This window comes from Oryx dammah, unplaced genomic scaffold (assembly GCF_014754425.2).
Source record: "Oryx dammah isolate SB20612 unplaced genomic scaffold, SCBI_Odam_1.1 HiC_scaffold_11, whole genome shotgun sequence".
Lineage (NCBI taxonomy): Eukaryota > Metazoa > Chordata > Mammalia > Artiodactyla > Bovidae > Oryx > Oryx dammah.
Genome location: NW_024070195.1, coordinates 47,490,035 through 47,507,841, shown reverse-complemented (window position 1 = coordinate 47,507,841; position 17,807 = coordinate 47,490,035). Strand labels below are relative to the sequence as shown.

The 17,807-nt window shown below is 37.5% G+C and overlaps 1 protein-coding gene across 7 annotated transcripts in view; it reads right to left on the bottom strand.

The window, feature by feature from the left end:
* The window catches only part of ZNF451 (zinc finger protein 451), a 130,936-nt gene that overhangs the window by 112,413 nt on the left and 716 nt on the right, over positions 1-17,807 (bottom strand). The window contains exons 3-4 of one of the 7 annotated variants that reach the window (XR_005722652.1): positions 15,969-16,049; positions 9,635-11,231 (exon numbers count right to left, since the gene is read on the bottom strand). The exons of 4 other annotated variants lie outside the window; for them this stretch is intronic. The gene's annotated coding sequence lies outside the window, so the exon portion shown is untranslated. Of the gene's footprint in view, positions 1-9,634; positions 11,232-11,661; positions 15,372-15,968; positions 16,050-17,807 lie in introns of those variants that run through there. 2 more of the 7 variants (XR_005722651.1, XR_005722650.1) reach the window with 2 other exon arrangements.

Sequence of the window (17,807 nt, the reverse complement as noted above, 5' to 3'; positions counted from 1 at the left end):
ACGTTTGCATTCCAGTCCCCTATAACGAAGAGGACATCTCTTTTGGGTGTAGTTCTAGAAGGCCTTGTAGGTCTACATAGAACCATTCAACTTCAGCTTCTTCAGCATTACTGGTTGAGGCATAGACTTGGATTACTGTGATATTGAATGGTTTGCCTTGAGATCATTCAGTCATTTTGAGATTGCATCCAAGTACTGCATTTTGGTCTCTTTTATTATGAGGCTTCTCCATTTCTTCTAAGGGATTCTTGCCCACAGTAGTAGGTATAATGGTCATCTGAGTTAAATTTACCCATTCAAGTCCATTTTAGTTCACTGATTCCTAAAATGCTGACTTTCACTCTTGCCATTTCCTGTTTGACCTCTTCCAATTTGCCTTGATTGATGGGCGTAACATTCCAAGTTCCTATGCAATATTGCTCTTTACAGCATCGGACTTTACTTTCATCACCAGTCACATCCACAACTGGATGTTGCTTTTGCTTTGGCTCTGTCTCTTCATTCTTTCTGGAGTTATTTCTCCACTGATCTCCAGTAGCACAGTGGGCACCTACTGACCTGGGGAATTCATCTTTCAGTGTCCTATCTTTTTGCCTTTTCATATTGTTCATGGGGTTCTCAAGGCAATACTGAAGTGGCTTGCCATTCCCTTCTCCAGTGGACCACATTTTGTCAGAAACGTGGGTTTGGTAGGATCTTTCTATTGTTAACTTCTAATCCTGTTATCCTAAAATGTAAATTGTGGGAGTGGGTCTGGTAAAATTTTCACAAACTTGAGACTTTCATTTGATTTATTGTAATAACTAATTAAAAAGTATATAATTTCCTTCCTAAAGACTAACAAGCAGGGCACTCTCTGTCCCCGTTCTGATGTCTATGTCAGCTTTCTCTGTCCCTTTTTCATACTTTAATAAAACTCTCCCATACAAAAGATCTTGAGTGATCAAGCCTGGTCCCCTGGTCCCAAATTCTTCTTCTTTGGAGATCACGAATCCAATACCATTCACCGTAAGCTATCAATTTATGGACCAGGCCTGTAAGAAACTGAAAACTCAAACATTCGCTCAGTGATGTCTGACTCTTTGTGAACCCATGGACTGTAGCCCGCTAGGCTCCTCTGTCCATGGAATTCTTCCTGCAGGAATACTGGAGTGGGTAGCCATTCCCTTTCCCAGGGGACTTTCCTGACCCAGGGACTAAACCTAGGTCTCCCTCATTTCAGGAGGATTCTTTACCACCTGAACCACCAGGGACGCAGGCCTATAAGAACCATCCAACTATTCAAGTACACTGTTTACCAAATGTTTTTCTTTCTATAAAAATGGAAAGTTATTGTTTTTCTTCTAACCATACTTTTGACCCCAATGATCAGGATGAAAAAAAAAAAATTCTCTAGTGAAGTTCTCACAGAATATAACTATTCATGACATGTATCACTGCTTGTTTTAAGTGGATTGCTTAAAGCACATGTACAATGCTTGTGTGACCAGGTCTATGAAGAGCTACAACACCTTCTAGAACTAACACCAAAAACTATGTCCTTTTGATCATAGGGTATTGGAATACAAAAGCAGGAAGTCAAGAGATTTCTGGAGTAACAGGCAAGTTTGGACTTGGAGTACAAAATGAAGCAGGGTAAAGGTTAACAGAGTTTTGTCAAGAGAACACACTGGTCACAGCAAACACCCTTTTCCAAAAACATAAGAGATGACTTTACACATGGATATCATCAGATAGTCAATACTAAAATCAAATTGATTATGTTCTTTGCAGTCAAAGATGGAGAAGCTCTATACAGTCAATAAAAAGACCTGGAGCTGACTGTGGCACAGATCATGAACTCCTTACTGCAAAATTCAGGCTTCAGCTGAATAAAGTAAGGAAAATCACTAGACCATGCAGCTATGACCTAAATCAAATACCTTATAATTATACAGTTGTATTGTGTTAGTTGGGCTTCCCTGGTGGCTCAGAGGTTAAAGCATCTGCCTCCAACGCAGAAGACCTGGGTTTGATCCCTGGGTTGGGAAGATCCCCTGGAGAAGGAAATGGCAACCCACTCCAGTACTCTTGCCTAGGGAATCCCATGGACAGAGGACCCTGGTAGGCTACAGTCCACAGGGTCGCAAAGAGTCAGACATGACTGAGCGACTTCACTTTCACTTTCATTGTGTTAGTTGCTCAGTCATGTCTGACTCTTTGTGACCCCATGGACTGTAGTCCACCAGGTTCCCCTGTCCATGGAATTCTCCAGGCAAGAATATTGGAGTAGATTGCCATTCCCTTCTCCAGGGGCTCTTCCTGACCCAGGGATCTAACCCAGGGCTCCTGCATTGCAAGCAAATTCTTTACCATCTAAGCCACCATACAGTAGAAGTGATGAATAGACTAAAAGGATCAGATCTGGTAGACAGAGTGCCTGAAGCAGGATGGACAGAGGTTCATAACATTGTACAGGAGGCAGTGACCAAAACCATCTCACAGAAAAAGAAATGCAAGAAGGCAAAGCAGTTGTCTCGGGACGTTTTACAAATAGCTGAGGAAAGAAGAAAAGTGAAAGGCAAGGGAGAAAGGGAAAGAAATACCCAACTGAATGCAGAGTTCTAGAGAATAGCAAGGAGATAAGAATGCCTTATTAAATGCACAATGCAAGAAAACAGAGGAAAACAATAGCATGGGTAGGACTAGAGATCTTTTCAAGAAAACTGGAGCTATCAAGGTAACATTTCATGCAAGGATGGACATGATAAAGGACAGAAATGGCAAGGACCTAACGGAAGTAGAAGATACTAAGAGGTGGCAAGAATATACAGAAGAACTGTATGAAAAGAGTCTTAACAACTCAGATAACCACAATGGTGTGGTGCCTCATCAAGAGCCAGACATCCTGGAGTGTGAAGTCAAGTGGGCCTTAGGAAACATTACTGTGAACAAAGCTAGTGGAAGCGATGGAATTCCAGCTGAGCTAGTACAAATCCTTAAATATGATTAATATGTCAGCAAATTTATAAAGTTCAACAGTGGCCATGGGACTGGAAAAAGTCAGTTTTCATTGTAATCCCAAAGAAGGGTAATATCAAAGAATGTTCAAACAACTGTACAATTGTGCTCATTTCACATGCTAGCAAGGTAATGCTCAAAATCCTTCATGCTAGGCTTCAGCAGTATGTGAAACAAGAATTTTCAGATGTACAAGCTGGGTATTGAAGAGACAGAGGAAACAGAGATCAAATTTCCAACATTCACTGGATCTTAGAGAAAGCAAGAAAATTCCAGAAAAAAAACATCTACTCTGCTTCCTTGACTACAATCAAGCCGCTGGCTCTGTGGATAAAAACAAACTGTAGAAAATTCTTAAAAGAGATGGGAATACCAGACTACCTTTCCTGTCTCCTGAGAAACTTGCATGCTGGTCAACAATAATTAGAATAGACATGGGTCAATGAACTGGTTCAAAATCAGGAAAGGAGTATGACAAGGCTGTATATTGTCACCGTTTATTTAACTTTTATGCAGAGTACATCATGGGAAATGCCAGGACGGATGAATCACAAGCTGGAATCAAGACTGCTGGGAGAAATATCAACAAACTCTGATAGGCCAATGATAGTATTCTAATGGCAGAAAGTGAAGAGGAACTAAAGAGCCTCTTGATAAAGAGTGAAAGAGGAAAGGGGAAAAGCTGGCTTGAAATTCAACATTTAAAAACTAAGATCATGGCATCTGGTCCCATCACTTCATGGCATATAGAAGGGGGAAAAGTGGAAGCAGTGACAGATTTTATTTTCTTGGGCTCCAAAATTTCTGCAGACAGTGTCTGCAGCCCTGAAATTAAAGGGTGCTTGCTCCTTGGAAGGAAAGGTAGGACAAACCTAGACAGCATATTAAAAAGCAAAGACATTGCTTTGCCAACCAAGGTTTGAACAGTCAAACCTATGGTTTTTCTAGTAGTCATGTATGGATGTGAGAGCTGGACCATAAAAAAGGCAGAGCACTGAAGAATTGATGGCTTTCAAATTGTGGTGCTGAAGAAGACTCTTGAGAGTCTCTTGGACAGCAAGGAGGTCAAACCAGCCAATTCTAAAGGAATTCAACCCTGAATATTCACTGGAATGACTGATGCTGAAGCTCCAATACTTTGGCCACCAGATGCAAAGTGCCAACTCACTGGAAAAGGCCCTTATGCTAGGAAAGACTGCAGTCAAAGGAGAAGGGAGCAGCAGAGGACAAAATGGCTAGATAGCATCGCTGACTCAATGGACATGAATTTAAACAAACTCCAGGAGATAGTGGAGTACACAGGAACCTGGTGTGCTATAGTCCATGGGGTCACAAAGAGTAGGACACAACTCAGTAATGAAACAACAGTGACAATTCCAATGAAAAATTTAAAGGTATTTAAAGGGAAGTGGGATTAGGCAAGACTGATCATAAAACTTATCTGGGCTAAAAAAACTTATGAAAATTGTCAAAACATTGTTAAAAAAATTTTTTTAGTTGTAATTATCAGGTATTATAATCTCTAGTAATTAGGACATTAAAATGGCAGAATTCAGGCATAAATTAATTTCATTTCTCTCCCACTTTTTTTCTGAAATGAATATTTAAAAAATAAGTCCATAAAGACAGCAACAGAGGAGACTTTCTTTTGTCATCATCGTGTTGGGAATATAGAATGACTACTCCATGCCAGGTACTCTGTTATGCATCTTACACACATAACTTCATTTGATCCATATAAACTAATGGTGTATTATCTGGTATCCATGAGCCATTTGAAAAACCTTTGTGAGAAATGAAATAGAGTAGTAACTGATTTCACAGGATAGAGGAAACAAACCAGCTTGCCCCAGAAAACCCAGGAGGGACTCAGAACTGACACCAGGTTGTAACAGATGATGGAGATAGGTTCCATGTAACAAAGAGAGCTTGAAAGACTGCATAACGGGGCCCTAAATCCCTTCTCCTACACATCTCCGCATCTCTGTTCACAAGATATTCTCAGCAGTAAGTGAAAAGGAGACATCCAGGGCCCAGGACATCATGAGTAAGAGCTAAAGAGAATTCACTGAAAGTCTTGTTTGGGGAACTCTGTCGCTTCCAGCCCCTTTTTCCTGTCATGTGTGCAAAGAATTATCACTAGGAGATCCACCGGATCCTCTGGAGGACAAATCAGTACCAATCAAAGGAGTCCGTCTCAGATTGAGGATAATCAGGATAATCCCCCACAGAGATAGCTTTCTACCAAGGGACTCAACATTTAGATTTGTAAAAACATCCAAGGATCAAATACTAAGACCCTTGAGAGGAAAGGTAAATCTAAGATAGCAGGAAAAAAAGAGGGGGGGAATCCTGGCTAAAAATGGGGCTTCCCTGGTGGCTCAGATGGTAAAGAATCTGCCTGCAATGTGGGAGACCCAGGTTTGATTCCTGGGTCAGGAAGATGCCCTGGAGAAAGGAATGGCTACCCACTCCAGTATTCTTGCCTGCAGAATTCCATAGACAGAGGAGCCTGGTGAGCTACAACCCATGGGGTCTCAAAGAGTTGGACATGACTGAGTGACTAACACGCTGACTGAAACAGATACTACCAAGAAAATATTTAAAAAATTTTTTTCTAGAGGGCATCCAGAAATAAACACTGTATTTTATTGAAAATGAAACAAGAGAACAAGAAACAGGTCTCCAAAATTAGAATTTTGACAGTTGAAGTTAAATATTCAGTAGATGTCTAGAAGTTATATAGCCAAGGAAATGTCCCAGAAATGGAAAAAAGAAAGAAGATTGGGAGACACACACAAAAAACTGCAGAGAGAGATAAAATGAAGAAAGCGTGGGAGAACATTACATAGGATTTGTATAAAAAGTAATAAATTTTCCCAGAATTCAGGGATGTAAGTATCCAGATTGAAAGGGTCCATCATATACCCAGCACAATAAATTTAAAAAGATAAACAACAGGCACATTTTCATCCAATTCTAGACTATCAGAGACAAAGAAGATTACAAGAGCCCTAAGGAGTATGAGGAGATAGGCTGTAAGGAAAAGAAGGTGAACCGGAGTTACACTTCGCATCTGAATAGCAGTTGCTATTGATTATCTTAACAATATTGAGTATTGCTATCCATGAACCTGGAATAGCTCTCCATTTACTTAGATCTTGATTCCCTTCTTCAGAATTTTAAGTTTTCCTCATATAGACTTTACACATATTTTGTTAGATTTATACCTAAATATTTCTGTAGACCACATATAGTTAGATCTTACTTTTTTAATCTACTCGATAATCTCTTTTAATTACCATATTTTGACCATTCACATTTAAAAAGTGACTACCGGGGCAATTCCCTGGACTTCCCTGGTGGCTCGGATGGTAAAGCATCTGTCTACAATGCGGGAGACCTGGGTTCAATCCCTGGGTTGGGAAGATCCCCTGGAGAAGGAAATGGCAATCCACTCCAGTACTCTTGCCTGGAAAACCCCATGGACAGAGGAGCCTGGTAGGCCACAGTCCATGGGGTCGCAGAGTCGGACACGAGTGAGCGACTTCACTTTCACAGTGTTTAGGACTCTATACTTCCATAGCAGGGAACCAGGTTTGATCCCTAGTTGAAGAAGTAGGATCCCAAAAGCTATGTGGCATGGTCAAATAAATAAAAACTTTAATAAATAAATTAAATGACTATTGGTCCAGACAGATTAACATATACTACATCTGTTACCTTGTTCTTTTTTCCTTCTTTTGTTTTTGTTTTCCACTCTTTACCTGCCTTTTCTGGCTTTACTTGAGCATTTTATATAATCCTATTTTATCTTCTCTCTTAGCATATCAATTATATTTTTAAAAAATTTTCAGTGGTTTTTCCAGTGCTTGCAACATATATTCACAACAAATTTAAGTCCACATTTAAGTAACACAATATTGCTTTCTGCTTACTCTTATTTTTCACTTACTGTATTTTCTTTCAGATGTTCCAAGATTCTCCTTTAATGGTTTATAGAACTTCCTTTAAACATTCATTTTAGCATTGGTCTGTAGATGACAAATTTCCTTAGTTTTCCTTCATTTGAAAATGTTTTGGTTTCTCCTTCATTCCTGAAGGATATTTTCACCATATAGTCTATGTTGACAGTTCTTTCACTATTTGAAAACTGTGCCACTTCCTTCTGGTCTCTTCTGTTATTCAGATTATCTTCCTCTATATGTAAAGTGCCTTTCCTCAAAGCTTTCCAGACTTATCTTTAGTTTTCCAAAGTCAGACTCTATACAGTTGGTATGGATCTCGTTGGATTTATCTTCTTTAAATTCACTTGGCTTCTTGAATTGAGGTTTGTCTTTGCTCACTGGGGAAAGTTTTCAGAAAATGTATCTTCAAATACTTTTCTAGCCTTGCCCTCCTCCTTTCCTTCTGGTTCCCTGGTGACATGAACACCAAACTCTGTTACAGCCCCAGAGGTCCCTGTAGCTGGATTGTTTTTTCCCCAGGTCTGTTTCCTCTCTTTGTTCAGTTTGTGTAGCTTGTATTGTTTTACTTTTAGATTCATGGATTCCTTCCTCTGTTCCATCCATTCTTCTCCTGAATCAATCCAGGGTTTTTATTTTGGTTATTATACTTTCCATTACTAAAGTTTTCATTTGCATCTTCTTTCGGTTCAGTTCAGTCGCTCAGTCGTGTCCGACTCTTTGCGACCCCATGAATCGCAGCGTGCCAGGCCTCCCTGTCCATCACCAACTCCTGGAGTTCACTCAGACTCATGTGCATCAAGTCGGTGATGCCATCCAGCCATCTCATCCTCCGTCATCCCCTTCTCCTCCTGCCCCCAACCCCTCCCAGCATCAGGGTCTTTTCCAATGAGTTGACTCTTCACATGAGATAGGTTCTTTACATCTTCCATTTCTGAGACTTACTCCTTTTGTGCAGATACATTCTATGTTTTTGTTCCAAATTCAAAAGCATGTTCTTAACTGCCCATTGAAGCATTTAATGACAACTGCTTTAAAATCTGTATAATTCTAGCATCTATGGCAACTCAGTTGGTATCTATTCTTTTTGCACTTGAGATAGTCTGGGTTCTAGGAATGACATGTGACGTTATTACTGAAACAGATACAACTGGTTATTATGTTATGAGAGCTTCCATCTTAAACTTTCCAGATACCAATTTAGGAGCAGATGTTGTTTGTTGCCTAGTTACTCCCAGGTAGTGAAGTAGTCCAGGCTTCCTAGTTATCTTCTGTTAATACCTGAAATTGAGGAAGAGGCTTAATGCTGAGCAAAGGTAAAAGTCATGACTCTCCATTAGGCCTCCTCTGATATCAACGCAGTGGGGTGGGATTCAGGTCAGTGGTACTTCCTTATAAACTGGCAGAGATGAAGTCCAGGCTCTCCATATGGCCTTTGGTGATTTGGATGAAACTACCATGTTTTCTGTGGTAGTGGGCAGAAGCAGAGAGGTTACCGTATAAAGAAAAATAGTTTCTGTCTTGCTAGCTTGCCCTTCCCTGATCCTTTGACTAGAGAGGGCAGGCTTTCTGCAGGGTTTTTCTGTCTGCAACCACTGGCATTTCCAGGTTACTGGCTTCTTCAGTTCCAAGCCTGGGATATATGAGGCAAAAACTCAGTGGTTCTAAGATGTTTTTGTTTGTTTTCCACATTATCAGTTGCTATTAAAAATGGTAAGTATAAAAATCTTGTTGAAAATTCTAAACCATGAACATCACTACAACATTAAACAAACAGGAAATATTTCCAACTAATTTTTAAGACTACCTCAATTTCTCTTCAAAGTAAACATGAAAGGTTAATTAAGGCATAAAAACTATATATCTGAAATTTAAAACTGAAGAGTATCTTATTTCCCTTAAAAGTTCACTGGGAAATAGGAATATTTAGAGATGTAAACAACTCACAAAAATGAACTGACATATAGGAAACACCCAACACTAAGCAAACATTTACTGAGATTCTATTATTATGTGATAGACATTACTAATCACCAATGTCCAACTCTTTCCCAGAAACTCACTACCTAGTTGGAGGGGGTGGTACGGAGACAAAAAATTGAACTCTTATAAGGGAAGCAGAAAGATTGAAGACAGTAGGAAACTAGCAAAAATTTTCAGCAGGGGAGAAAAATGGTAAACCACACTCCTCCCCCACTTGCCTACCTTTATTACTGAAGCAGGAAATGTAAAAGCTCACATTCTAAGCCTCAGCTGCAATGAAAGATGGCCACATTCATACACTTCTGGCCAGTGAAATGCAAACCCACTTGAAAAGGCTTCTGGCAAAGCTCTTAATTTTCTGATATCCAGGGTTTGTTCCAGCCTGGCCTTCTTGCCTTCAATCCAGCATGTACAAAACTGTGCCAGCCATCCTGTAACCCTAAAAGGCCAAAAGCATCCCAGATAACACAGTAATGACACTATCGAGCTACTCAAGCAAAGCCTGCAGCCCTCTCCAGATTTGTTATTCAAAATAAGTCCATTCAAGTGATTTCAGTTAGGTTTTCTGTTATCTGAATATCTTCTTGACCAATAAAAGTTTTAAGAATAAATGTATATTCCAGAATGGCCATTCCTGAGTTATTATGGAGGATTGATTGGAAGGAGCAAGAATGACACAAGGAGACTTAAAGAAAATATTTTTATTTTTAAATCCACACAGAAAAATTCCTGTTCATCTTTTTTAAAAGAATTGATTTGCCTTCAGAGCAAAAGCACATCAGTTTACAAACTACATTTGTCCAAATTAAGTAAATTCAATAAATCTTATGTCAATTCATTATCATTAATACTGAATTCAGTGTTAGTGGGTAAATTGAAAAGCAACTCTAAATTGATCAAAAATTACATTAAAATTTTTTTTCTTGTAGTTTTTATAGTAAATTTATATAACTGTCAAAGTTAAAATCTGACCCATACTGATTCATATTAGAAATATGTGTGAAGTTACCTGATTTTTAAAGTTTCAATTTCAAAATAAATTCTAGTACTTGTCTAGGTAGCAGAAATGGGCTTATCCCCATATTTGGAGTTTCAAATTTAGATCATTCATATGCTATGTAATACTGGGCACAAAACTGCCATTTTCTCTAATTACTAATTAAGTATTTGGCTAGCATTTCTGTTGCTGGAGGAAAATCTTGAACTGGTGTTAATGGTATAGTAAGTTTCTTTCACAATTCAACCAATTGGCAGAGATCACTAAATTTACTGTCTTTTAATTTGTTCAGCAATCCTCCTGTAAGCTGACATTGATTCACAGCACTTAACACCTAACATCTCTCATGACATCTCTCAGAGAAACCATTTCAGAAAACTGAGCCCAAATACTTTCAAACTGTATCAAACAGTGGAACAAAGAAATAAGGGAAACACTAGACTCATTTAAAAATCCCAGTGAAATCTGACATTAACCTAACCTAGCTGGAATACCAGTTATTGTGACAAATTTTTTTTTTTTTCTCATCTAGCTGAAACTCTTTTGATAATTAAAATATAGCTATACACATTTGATTTCTCAGGCCATGAACTGAAGTTATTTCATAAGCTTTTAAGCCTGATGAGACAAAAGGTACTCCAAGTGTTCGTTGGACAGCAACTCTTCTGTTACATAACTCATCTAAAGCTAAAGAAAAGTACTTGTAATTTTTCAGCTTTTGAATCAATTAATCTTTAATACTGTTATAAATTTCTGTATTCCATAAGCAACGTTTGGTGACAACTAAAGACTGTACTTTTTTTCAAAAGATATTTTCAGGCTTTAACTCATAAATTTCTAACAATTTCTATAACTGAAATAATTAATATTACTACATATCTATGTAAAGCTAGTTCTTTTTCATGCAAGAATTCAAGCTGTTTCATATCTGGCCAAATTAACATACTCAATCCTTTAAAAAAATTTTGTTAGAAATTTCACTGAGATTTCAGGTGCCTAAATTTCAATTCTTTTTTGACCTTTGAAAGGTAACTTCATTCATTCATTCATTATGCATTTTCTGGAACTGTCTCAATATTGTCAACTTTACTGTCTTATTTTTTGTAAAATTATAGTTTGTTTTTCTCTGCCGTAACAAACTGCAATCATCATTCACTGTGATGATGCCACATACCTTCCTCCAGTCTTTCTGTTTACTGTCCTAGGTGCAGTACTAGCTTCTGCAGCTCTACTTGTTCTTTTTCAGTATGCCTTCATTTTAAACTAAAAACCGTTTGTATTCATGTCTAAAATAGAAAAATAATCAAGTACCTTATTTTAATCACCAACTCTGATTTACAAAAGTAATCACTATAATTCCTTTTGTCAACCTAAAATATTCAGATAAACACACTATGTTACATTGATTCAAAGGAAAAAATAATTTACACTGAATACATACACTGACACTAACTCAGTGATGTTTATACGTAATACCAGACTTAGCACACTCTAACAATCACCCTTTAAGCAAGATAACAAACTTAAAATGCATTTTTTAAAAAACAAGTGAGTTCAATAAAATATTTTACACTATTTTCCTTTTTATATTTAATTAAAATTAAATATTTGCTTCCTTAGTCCTACTCATTTCAAATGTTAATAGGCATATGTTGCCAGTGGTGACCATATTTGATAACATAGATAGGGAAATAAGAAAGACAAAAGCCACAAGGATTGTAGTTTTTATTCTATTTCTCTTTTATTTGCTATAACTTTCAGGGCTTAGAAGTAATCTAGGTTATATTACTCTTATTATATCCTTACTAAATGTAAAACAAAGCAAAAATGGAATCACTGGATGTTCTTAGAGAGTCCATGAAATACATATTCAGCCTACTCTAGCAGACATGGGCCAACCTCTAAAAACCCACTGCTCCCAAAAACAATCACTGCTCCTAAAAACAATCTCTTTGGAGAATGCCTTTAAACAGCAATATATGGATAAAAGTTTAACAACTGACTTTCAAAATAAAAATTTATGTATATATAGTGTGCAGAACATATAACTTACAAATAACACATCATACACAATCCTGTTTCTGGCCAGCTTGCAGGATCTTTGTTTCCCTACCAGGGACTGAACCAAGGCCACAGCAGTGAAAGTACCGAGTCCTAACCACTGGACCACAAGGGAATTCCAACACAATACCCTTTATTGTAAGTTCCAGAGAGCCAGCTGATTCTCATAGGCTCTTGTTGACTTTTGCTGAACTCTCGTATCTATAGCTAATCTGTGGTTGCAGTTTGACTAGGATTTTACAAAGGCAGTTGCATCCCAACCAGCTAACTCTTTTTCCAAGAAATTTATTGTCATTAAATCAGATATATGACCTATAGTTAAACTGTTTCTCACCCTTGTACAAATTATGTTCATTAAATGGAAACCTCTTTCAGCTTCAGCACAGCTTCAGCACTGCTTCAGCACTACTTCAGCACTACTGACTACAACGGTGCTATTAGCTTTAGGGACTGAAACATTGTTTGACTTTATATTATTATTTACAAATTCCCCAAAATCATTCAAATCAATTTCAAATTTTAAAATTTCATACAAATAATTTTTTTTCACCAGTTATCCATGGTGAAGTTATTTCTTCATAAGGCCATGTAGAAAGTTCTAGCAAATTAAAATAATTCAAAATACTTTCATCATGCTTCCTGTTCAATAAAAGACCTAAATTCATGTGTTGAATTATATTTTCTAGTAACATGTTCCTAGGAAGGGCATTAAATTTATTATTTCTACTAAATGGAATATCTTTAAATTTATCTGATTTAATCAAACTTTCAATTTGAGATTCATGCTTTCCAGTACCAATTTTTAAATTTTCCAAGGTTTTTATTGTGCATTTGATCAATTTTTGTGCTTTCTGAATGTTAGTTGAGCTTGACTGTAGTGCAGTTAAAAGTAGTCAAAATTCTTCAAGAATGTCAATCATTAAAGCAAGGTTTTACAGGAAACTGGAATGTTAGCTAACCTCTTTGCCAAACCAGAATGCAAATGAGAGAAATGCAAATATATACGGGATATGCATGCCACACAGCAGTAGCAGGTTGTAGACTACAAGCTGCCTACTTTGGTCCCTTTACCTGGCCAATTTTAAGAATTTCAACTTCAAGATCTTTAGGTACATTCCCTAAAAGCTTGTGTTGATTTTTATTAGGTGGATGATAATTGGAACAACTTTTATCAAGAAATATTTTTAAATGATTCACTTGTTTTATTTCAGATATTGAATCATCAAGTGACAAATGGTTTAAACAGTTTCAAATAATAATTTCAGGAAAATTTCCTAACAACTTTGTGGCTACTCCAGACTTTCTACCCAGCATTGTATTAGCACCATCAGGACAAAATGCAATTAAATTTGCTTTCAAATATTCATTAGTGAAGCCACAATCATTTAAAGTACTCAATAACGTATTGAAGATACATTCTGCTGTGGCTGACACCAGTTCCTTTAAAGTAACAAACAACATAACTGGTGCAGGAGCTGACTATACTGTATACTGGACATAAATCACGAGGATCCTCTTCTTTGAAACTGCGGATGCCTCATCAACTATAACACAGATTTTGGCTTTCTCTTCTATAATATCCTTAAATATTGTCATCTTCATTTCTTTTGTGACACGCTCTGCTATTCTCACCCCATTTCTTCTTGTAATTCTATTGCCTCTGCAATATCAGACAAAGGTCTATTATATTTTACTAAACTATAAACCGTCTTGAAAACTTTTACAGTAGCATCAATATTTTTATCACATTATTTATGCACTAAATTAGAAACTGAGTCATTAATTGATTCCTATAACAAATCCTGAATTTTACCATGGGCTTTAGAAGCATCATGCTCCTTAATTTTTTTTTCGCAGAGAAACCTGTCTAGTAGTTTTATAACTGCCATTAGGGGTTACCAAATATGCAATCCACTCCTTGGACATGTGGACATGATCTGCTGCTTTTAATCCCAAATGCTGAACTGTTGAGTAATCCTTACATCCTAATTTACCTTCTTTTATTTCAAGCCATTTGTACTGTTCTGTAAACATAACCACTTGCTTTTCATTCCAACAATCTGCAAGCACAAGATCATCCATTTTTTTCCTTTGATGAAGACGATGGCTTTTCTTCAATGATTGGTTGTTCAGCATATTTGAAATCCAATTCCTTTGACTTAGACAACCCACAATAGTTCTTATTACTATCGCTACTTTCTGTATCTGTTTTCACCTTCTTCGCATTTAAAAAATGCAAAAAATCACCCGGTCATTTTGTCATCTTAGGGAGCAAAATCTGAAAAATAATTTTACAAATATAAGTAAAATTTATGATAACACTTTTAGGGTTAATGCAAAAAGTTCTGTTAATGATTTCTTAATTTTAGGAATAAAATTTAATCCGAACACTTACCTTGATTTTCAGTTTGTGCCTATAACTTCAATGACTTGTAATTTCTTGAAAAATCCACTATCAGTTTTTTAAATTATATTGCCAATAATAATGTCACAAAATCTGACTTAATTTTTGATTATCATCCAATTCAACATAAAAGTTGCTCATATATTATACAAGTAAAGACAGTTCCAGTGTGAAGAATGCTTGATATTTTCATGTACATGATTAAGAAGAAAGTTAAAAAATATACATATCAGAACTCCACTCATTCATCAATGATACATCAATACTTTTGTTGAATCAATGAAGAGTTTTCAAATACTGCAAGATTTCCTCAATTTTTCATACAGAATAGCATCTAGTAGTTAGAGACATATTACATTTTTAAGCTTAATCCATATTAAGATTTCACCTATTACTTTCTTCAGTTTAGATAATCAACAAATAATAAACCAACCCCTGCTTTGCAGTCTGTCAACTACCTCGCTGTAAATACTCCCATCATCCTTCAGGAGCACACCATTATACAGTGTTTCTACCACACAGTACAACAGACGTAAATAACCTCAAGTGTGTAGACATTAGGATATAGAGAGGTTTGCGTATCTATTACCTTAAATGTAATGATAACCTATTTACTTTAAAATTTGTATACACTTGAACTTTTTAATTGAAGTACACTTGATTTACAATGTTGTGTTAGCTTCTGGCTTACAGCAAATTGATTCAGTTATATATATTCTTTTCCATTATAGGTTATTACAACACACAATAGAACCTTGTTGTTTATCTTCTTTTTATACAGCAGTGAACTGTGGTGTTGGAGAAGACTCTTGAGAGTCCCTTGGACTGCAAGGAGATCCAACCAGTCCATTCTGAAGGAGATCAACCCTGGGATTTCTTTGGAAGGAATGATGTTGAAGCTGAAACTCCAGTCTTTGGCCACCTCATGCAAAGAGTTGACTCACTGGAAAAGACTTTGATGCTGGGAGGGATTGGGGGCAGGAGGAGAAGGGGACGACCGAGGATGAGATGGCTGGATGGCATCACTGACTCGATGGATGTGAGTCTGAGTGAACTCCGGGAGTTGGTGATGGACAGGGAGGCCTGGTGTGCTGCGATTCATGGGGTTGCAAAGAGTCGGACACGACTGAGCAACTGAACTGAACTGAACTGAACTGAACTTGTATCTGCTAATTCCAAACTCCTAATTCATCCCTCTCTCCTCTTTCCCTTTCGTTAACTGTTAAGTTTGTTTTCTATCTCTGTAAGTCTATTTCTGTCTTGTAAATAAGTTCATTTGTATCATATTTTAGATTCCATATGTAAGTAATATCATCCTTGTCTTGTGCTTGTCTTTCTGACTTATTTCACTTAGTATGATAATCTCTAGGTCTATCCATGTTGATGCAAACGGCATTACTTCATTCTTTTCTATGGCTGAGTTATATTTGAAGTTTTAATAATATCTATGTTTAACAATCAGCTCAAATTTAACAATCGATTCTTGCAAGCCAGTTCAAGCCATGTCCAGAACATACTGTACTTAATGACAGAATTGAAGAAACATAAACATACTTACATCACTACCATAGGTTCTAGGCTCTTTATCATCACCACAGATCAGCTCAGTGTATTCAAGAACAGGTATTGATGGTCTCTCCTAAAAAGGAAGTCAGGAAACTTACAAGTCATGAACAATCATTGAAACCACATATACATTTACAATCACTGGGGTTTTTTGGTTGGAATTAACAAGAATTCCTATGAAGAAGAGGCCTCATAGATGGCACAAAATAATCAGAAACAGAAGCAGCAGAGGTAAAGATTCAGAGAAGACCAATAACACAAAATGACAAAACCCGAAAAGAGCCTAAATATACATAGAGGGGAAAAAGCCATGTACTCCTTGGAAATAGGGAAACAGTCCAAGGATAATGTTAAAAATACAGATACCATGGTACAGTATTTTACAACTGGGATGGTTATCAATAATCTTTTAGATCTCTAAGCTCAAAATCATGGAGTTCTTTGATAGTTCGGCTTCATCCTCTTTATCCTTATGAAATCATATATCAAATTTCCTCAATCCTTTCCTTACACACATACTACCTTCAACATCATCAGTAAGGCCTTAAATACCCCAGTCAAAATCTAGACTTTATTCTACAGGCAAAGGAATCAAGTTAGTAGTGTTGAGATGGGAACCACATTAGAGGTGTGTTTCAGGAAGATTAGCAGAGCATGAAATGGGGGATGATTAGTTAAGATAGCCGATCCAGACGGTAATGTAGTACTAATGTAGAGTGAGGGCAAGGAGAACAGTGAGCCAGCTGGTGGCCTCTTCTGTAGTACACTGAACTTCCGAAAAATTACGCCAAAGATACCGGTGCTCTCTGTACTCCCCAATTTTCATCATTCCTTTCTTTCAGCATATTGTGTTTCAGTTCAGTTCAATCACTCAGTCATGTCCGACTCTTTGAGACACCATGGACTGCAGCACGCCAGGCTTCCCTGTCCATCACCAGCTCCCAGAGCTTGGTCAAACTCATGTCCATTGAGTCAGTGATGCCATCCAACCATGTCATCCTCTGTTGTCCCCTTCTCCTCCTGCCTTCAATCTTTCCCAGCATCAGGGTCTTTTCCAAGGAGTCAGATTTTTGCATCAGGTGGCCAAAGTATAGGAGTTTCAGCATCAATCCTTCCAATGAATATTTAGGACTGATTTCCTTTAGGATTGACTGGTTTGATCTCCTTGCAGTTCAAGAGACTCTCAAGAGTCTTCTCCAACACCACAGTTCAAAAGCATCAATAAACAATATTGTGTTTAGTTTGGTGTTTATATATATGGCAATATACAGAGAGGATGCTATGCCATAATGCAAACTGATGGCTGGAAAATTAGATTTATATGAAAAAACTAAGAAACTTAAACCAGAATACATCAAGTAGTAACATATTCTTCTTGATAAATGATATAAAAAGAACACAAAATTTTTTGTATCTGAGAACACTCAAGCAGAGAGTTGTTCCCAGTAGCATTTCATCTTTGCTGGATGGTACTATAAAAAATATAGTAATAAACACATCCTGATGGAACCCAGCATAGGATGGGGTGAGAGGAAAGTAAATTATGATCTGAATGTAGCTTAAAATAGAATTGAATTAACCTGGGGGCCATCTTTCAGAAGTTACTCTGGTCTCAATTCAAACACAGTCTTAGGAGACCAGAACCCTGTGCACACCAGCGGCTCCGTGTGCAAAGGAGAGGGGGAGGCGGGATTCAGGCTCCAACAGGCCCGCAGGCCACAGTCTCTGCGATGGCTAAGGGAGCGGCTGAGACCTCTCTCTGGGCAAAGGCTCTACTCCTGTGTCCTGCTCCACGGTGTCCACTCTGATACCCGCTCCTGTGCCCTGCTCC